The sequence below is a fragment of the Giraffa tippelskirchi genome, chromosome 14 (genome assembly GCF_054371585.1).
Source record: "Giraffa tippelskirchi isolate mGirTip1 chromosome 14, T2T-mGirTip1v1.2.pri, whole genome shotgun sequence".
NCBI lineage: Eukaryota > Metazoa > Chordata > Mammalia > Artiodactyla > Giraffidae > Giraffa > Giraffa tippelskirchi.
In genome coordinates, this window is record NC_137288.1 from 6,887,385 (window position 1) to 6,894,103 (window position 6,719).

Below are 6,719 nucleotides of genomic sequence, written 5' to 3' on the forward strand. Positions count from 1 at the left end.
TCTTTGATTAATTTCAGCTATATAGTGACATTGTTCTGCAAATTCGGATTTCCACAATAAATAATCACCGCCCGAAAGACATGCACGAGCGATTTGTTTCCAATCATTAGGAGGCAGATTTAAGGCTCCTAAATTCTCAATCATAGCCTGTGTAAAAGGTGCAGTAGCCCCATATTGTGCACAGGCGACTTTAAGTTCTTTTAACTGTTTAAAGGGAAGAGGATCATAATATCGCTGACCAGCATTTTCCAGTACTGGAAATAGAACTGGGAAACCAGAAACATTTTCTCCATCTTTATATGCCTGATGAATGGCCTGCTGCAACGGGGAAAAAACCTGAACTTGCACCGTGGCCTGAGCAGGAGGAGGATCTAACCCAGCAATAATAGAAGCGGCATAAGCGGGTGGTGCAGCAGGTACCACAATTTTTTGAGGAGGTGGTTCTTTTAAAGTAAGATGCTCCATGGGAGCACAACAGGACTGTTGCACCATTTTATTAACAGCAGGAGGTGACTCCTCAGCTAACAGATCCCAATCATCCTGGTGATATTCAGCTGCTTGTTCATCTAAATCTTCCTCATCAGAGGGAGACAGCCCATCCTCCGTTTTTGCAAGAGGGGACAAGGTAACCAATCTGTCTCGACCCTCTGGAGTAGCATAAATTGGCTCTTCATCAACCATTTGATTAATTTTAGAACCCTCTTCATGACTAAAATCAAGGCAATCACGGATTAAAGTCCACAATGAGAAAGTTTCTACTGGAACTTTGGAAGGGCCATAAAGTGAATAATGTGTTTGAATCTGCTTACCAATCTTTTTCCAAATCTCTAAACTCATAGTTCCTTCCTCAGGGAACCATGGACAGACTTCTTCAATAAACTGCAAGAATGTGCGTAATTTAGGCTTAGATACTTTGACCCCTCGGTCTCTTAACATTACATATAACATATGAACAAACACTTGACGACTATGATCTTGCCCCATTTTTTACTCTCAACTATAAACCTTCCTGCCCCTACCTTATTTTTCTTTTTTTATGCAGGATTTTCTTTACCTATACGCGCGTTTTATCTCCGGGCAGCGGCCGAGAATCTCCTAAACGTCGATGCCCCACGTTGGGCGCCACTTTGTCGGAGCCAGCCGACGAGTCAACGTAGGCACGGACGTGGGATTCCTCGGCTAAGAAAAGAAACAGACTCAGAGAGACACAGATACAGCGGGGCGTTGAGAGGATCACTGCAACCTGCAATGCCAGTGACACCTGTTTATTCTTACACACAGAATTATATACCCTTATACCAGGAAATTCTTATACAATACTATTATTAAAAATTACCTAAGTAACATGCATCAGAAATCACCTAAAAAACATAAATCTATTAACCAAACTCCCATGATTTTCCCATGATTGTGTTTCTCAGGACTTAGGTCATAAAAAGCCATTTGTCCTGTGTCAGATGCGCTCCAGAAAGCTGCAAGGAGTTTCCCTAGTAAACAATAAGAGGTGGCGGGACAGAGAACTATGTCTGGACTCGACCCTTGAGTTAACAAAGGCGGCCCCAGCTCTCAAAGCAGAGCCTGCGTGCCAGGTTGCCCTGGAATTAACCCCTGAGTTAACAAGGCAGTTCTTCAAAGCACGTCCTGCTCGCAGGTTGCCCCCCGCAAAGGCCACGTGTCTGGGCCACGTGACCTTGAATATGAGTCTGGGATACGAGCCTAGACAACTTTTTGGGTCACGTGTCTGGGCCACGTGACCCGGAATATGAGTCTGGGTCAAGTGTCTGGGACACGTGACCAGGAATAGGAGTCAGGGTTGCGAGTCTGGGCCACGTGATCGTGAATATGAGTCTGGGTTATGAGTCTACGCCAATTTTGGTGTCACGTGTCTGGGCCACGTGACTTTGAATCTGAGTGTGGGTCACGTGTCTGGGCCACGTGACCTAGAATATGAGTCTTGGATACGAGTCTGGACAACTTATTTAGGTCACGCAACTGGGCCACGTGACCCGGAATATGAGTCACGGTCACGTATCGGGGCCACGTGACCCGGAATATGAGTCGGGGTCACGTGTCTGGGACACGTGACCAGGATTATGAGTCAGGGTCACGTGTCTGGGACACATAACCTTGAATATGAGACTAGGTTATGAGTCTACGCCACTTTTGGTGTCACGTGTCTGGGGCACGTGACCTGGAATATGAGTCAGGGTCAAGGGTCTGGGCCACGTGACCTGGAATATGAGTCAGGGACACGTGTCTGGGACACGTGAACTTTAATATGACTCTAGGTTATGAGTCTACGCCACGTTTGGTGTCACGTGTCTGGGCCACGTGACTTTGAATCTGAGTGTGGGTCACGTGTCTGGGCCACGTGACCTAGAATATGAGTCTTGGATACGAGTCTGGACAACTTATTTAGGTCACGTGCCTGGGCCACGTGACCCGGAATATGAGTCACGGTCACGTGTCTGGGCCACGTGACCCGGAATATGAGTCGGGGTCACGTGTCTGGGACACATGACCTTGAATATGAGACTAGGTTATGAGTCTATGCCACTTTTGGTGTCACGTGTCTGGGGCACGTGACCTGGAATATGAGTCAGGGTCACGTGCCTGGGACACATGACCTTGAATATGAGACTAGGTTATGAGTCTACGCCACTCTTGGTGTCACGTGTCTGGGGCACGTGACCTGGAATATGAGTCAGGGTCACGTGCCTGGGCCACGTGACCGGGAACAGGAGTCTGGGATACGAGTCTAGACAACTTTTTCTGTCACGTGTCTGCGCCACGTGACCCATAATATGAGTCGAGGTAATGTGTCTGCGCTACGTGACCTTGAATTTGATTCTGGGTTATGGGTCTAGGTCACTTTAGGGGTCACCTGTCTGGGCCACGTGACCTGGAATATGAGTCAGGGACACGTGTCTGGCCCACGTGACCTTGAACATGAGTCTGTGATACGAGTCTAGACAACTTTTTGGGGTCACGCGACTGGGCCACGTGACCCGGAATATGAGTCGCGGTCACGTGTCTGGGCCACGTGACCGGGCATATGAGTCTGGGACACGTGTCGGGGCCACGTGACCCGGAATATGAGTCGAGGTCAAGTGTCTCTGCCACGTGACACGGAATATGAGTCGGGGTCACGTGTCTGGGACACGTGACCTGGATTATGAGTCAGGGTCACGTGTCTGGGACACGTGAACTTTAATATGACGCTAGGTTATGAGTCTACGCCACTTTTGGTGTCACGTGTCTGGGGCACGTGACCTGGAGTATGAGTCAGGGTCAAGGGTCTGGGCCACGTGACGCGGAATATGAGTCTGGGTCAAGTGTCTGGGACACGTGACCAGGAATATGAGTCAGGGTCAAGTGTCTGGGACACGTGACCAGGAATATGAGTCAGGGTTGCGAGTCTGGGCCACGTGATCGTGAGTATGAGTCTGGGTTATGAGTCTACGCCAATTTTGGTGTCACGTGCCTGGGCCACGTGACTTTGAATCTGAGTGTGGGTCACGTGTCTGGGCCACGTGACCTAGAATATGAGTCTTGGATACGAGTCTGGACAACTTATTTAGGTCACGCGACTGGGCCACGTGACCCGGAATATGAGTCACGGTCACGTGTCGGGGCCACGTGACCCGGAATATGAGTCGGGGTCACGTGTCTGGGACACATGACCTTGAATATGAGACTAGGTTATGAGTCTACGCCACTTTTGGTGTCACGTGTCTGGGGCACGTGACCTGGAATATGAGTCAGGGTCACGTGCCTGGGACACATGACCTTGAATATGAGAGTAGGTTATGAGTCTACGCCACTCTTGGTGTCACGTGTCTGGGGCACGTGACTTTGAATCTGAGTGTGGGTCACGTGTCTGGGCCACGTGACCTAGAATATGAGTCTTGGATACGAGTCTGGACAACTTATTTAGGTCACGCAACTGGGCCACGTGACCCGGAATATGAGTCACGGTCACGTGTCGGGGCCACGTGACCCGGAATATGAGTCGGGGTCACGTGTCTGGGACACGTGACCAGGATTATGAGTCAGGGTCACGTGTCTGGGACACATGACCTTGAATATGAGACTAGGTTATGAGTCTACGCCACTTTTGGTGTCACGTGTCTGGGGCACGTGACCTGGAATATGAGTCAGGGTCAAGGGTCTGGGCCACGTGACCTGGAATATGAGTCAGGGACACGTGTCTGGGACACGTGAACTTTAATATGACTCTAGGTTATGAGTCTACGCCACGTTTGGTGTCACGTGCCTGGGCCACGTGACTTTGAATCTGAGTGTGGGTCACGTGTCTGGGCCACGTGACCTAGAATATGAGTCTTGGATACGAGTCTGGACAACTTATTTAGGTCACGTGCCTGGGCCACGTGACCCGGAATATGAGTCACGGTCACGTGTCTGGGCCACGTGACCCGGAATATGAGTCGGGGTCACGTGTCTGGGACACATGACCTTGAATATGAGACTAGGTTATGAGTCTACGCCACTTTTGGTGTCACGTGTCTGGGGCACGTGACCTGGAATATGAGTCAGGGTCACGTGCCTGGGACACATGACCTTGAATATGAGACTAGGTTATGAGTCTACGCCACTCTTGGTGTCACGTGTCTGGGGCACGTGACCTGGAATATGAGTCAGGGTCACGTGCCTGGGCCACGTGACCGGGAACAGGAGTCTGGGATACGAGTCTAGACAACTTTTTCTGTCACGTGTCTGGGCCACGTGACCCATAATATGAGTCGAGGTAATGTGTCTGCGCTACGTGACCTTGAATTTGATTCTGGGTTATGGGTCTAGGTCACTTTAGGGGTCACCTGTCTGGGCCACGTGACCTGGAATATGAGTCAGGGACACGTGTCTGGCCCACGTGACCTTGAACATGAGTCTGTGATACGAGTCTAGACAACTTTTTGGGGTCACGCGACTGGGCCACGTGACCCGGAATATGAGTCGCGGTCACGTGTCTGGGCCACGTGAACTTTAATATGACGCTAGGTTATGAGTCTACGCCACTTTTGGTGTCACGTGTCTGGGGCACGTGACCTGGAGTATGAGTCAGGGTCAAGGGTCTGGGCCACGTGACGCGGAATATGAGTCTGGGTCAAGTGTCTGGGACACGTGACCAGGAATATGAGTCAGGGTCAAGTGTCTGGGACACGTGACCAGGAATATGAGTCAGGGTTGCGAGTCTGGGCCACGTGATCGTGAGTATGAGTCTGGGTTATGAGTCTACGCCAATTTTGGTGTCACGTGCCTGGGCCACGTGACTTTGAATCTGAGTGTGGGTCACGTGTCTGGGCCACGTGACCTAGAATATGAGTCTTGGATACGAGTCTGGACAACTTATTTAGGTCACGCGACTGGGCCACGTGACCCGGAATATGAGTCACGGTCACGTGTCGGGGCCACGTGACCCGGAATATGAGTCGGGGTCACGTGTCTGGGACACATGACCTTGAATATGAGACTAGGTTATGAGTCTACGCCACTTTTGGTGTCACGTGTTTTGGGGCACGAGACCTGGAATATGAGTCAGGGTCACGTGCCTGGGACACATGACCTTGAATATGAGACTAGGTTATGAGTCTACGCCACTCTTGGTGTCACGTGTCTGGGGCACGTGACCTGGAATATGAGTCAGGGTCACGTGCCTGGGCCACGTGACCGGGAACATGAGTCCGGGTCACGTGTCTGGGCCACCTGACCTTGAATATGAGTCTGGGATACGAGTCTAGACAACTTTTTCGGTAACGTGTCTGGGCTACGTGACCTTGAATTTGATTCTGGGTTATGGGTCTAGGTCACTTTAGGGGTCACCTGTCTGGCCCACGTGACCTGGAATATGAGTCTGTGATACGAGCCTAGACAACTTTTTGGGGTCACGCGACTGGGCCACGTGACCCGGAATATGAGTCGCGGTCACGTGTCTGGGCCACGTGACCTTTAATATGAGTCAGAGTCAAGTGTCTGGGCCACGTGACGAGGAATATGAGTCAGGATCACTTGTCTGGGCCACGTGACCGGGCATATGAGTCTGGGACACGTGTCGGGGCCACGTGACCCGGAATATGAGTCGAGGTCAAGTGTCTCTGCCACGTGACACGGAATATGAGTCGGGGTCACGTGTCTGGGACACGTGACCTGGATTATGAGTCAGGGTCACGTGTCTGGGACACGTGAACTTTAATATGACACTAGGTTATGAGTCTACACCACTTTTGGTGTCACGTGTCTGGGGCACGTGACCTGGAATATGAGTCAGGGTCAAGGGTCTGGGCCACGTGACTGGGAATATGAGTCCGGGTCACGTGTCTGGGCCACGTGACCTTGAATATGTGTCTGGGATACGAGTCTAGACAACTTTTTGGGGTCACGTGACTGGGCCCCGTGACCCGGAATATGAGTCGTGGTCACGTGTCTGGGCCACGTGACCTTGAATATGAGTCAGGGTCACGTGTCTGGGCCACGTGACGAGGAATATGAGTCAAGGCTGTCGGAGCCAGCCGACGAGTCAACGTAGGCACGGACGTCGGATTCCTCGGCTAAGAAAAGAAACAGACACAGAGACACAGAGAGACACAGACACAGCGGGGCGTTGAGAGGATCACTGCAACCTGCAATGCCAGTGACACCTGTTTATTCTTACACACAGAATTATATACCCTTATACCAGGAAATTCTTATACAATACTATT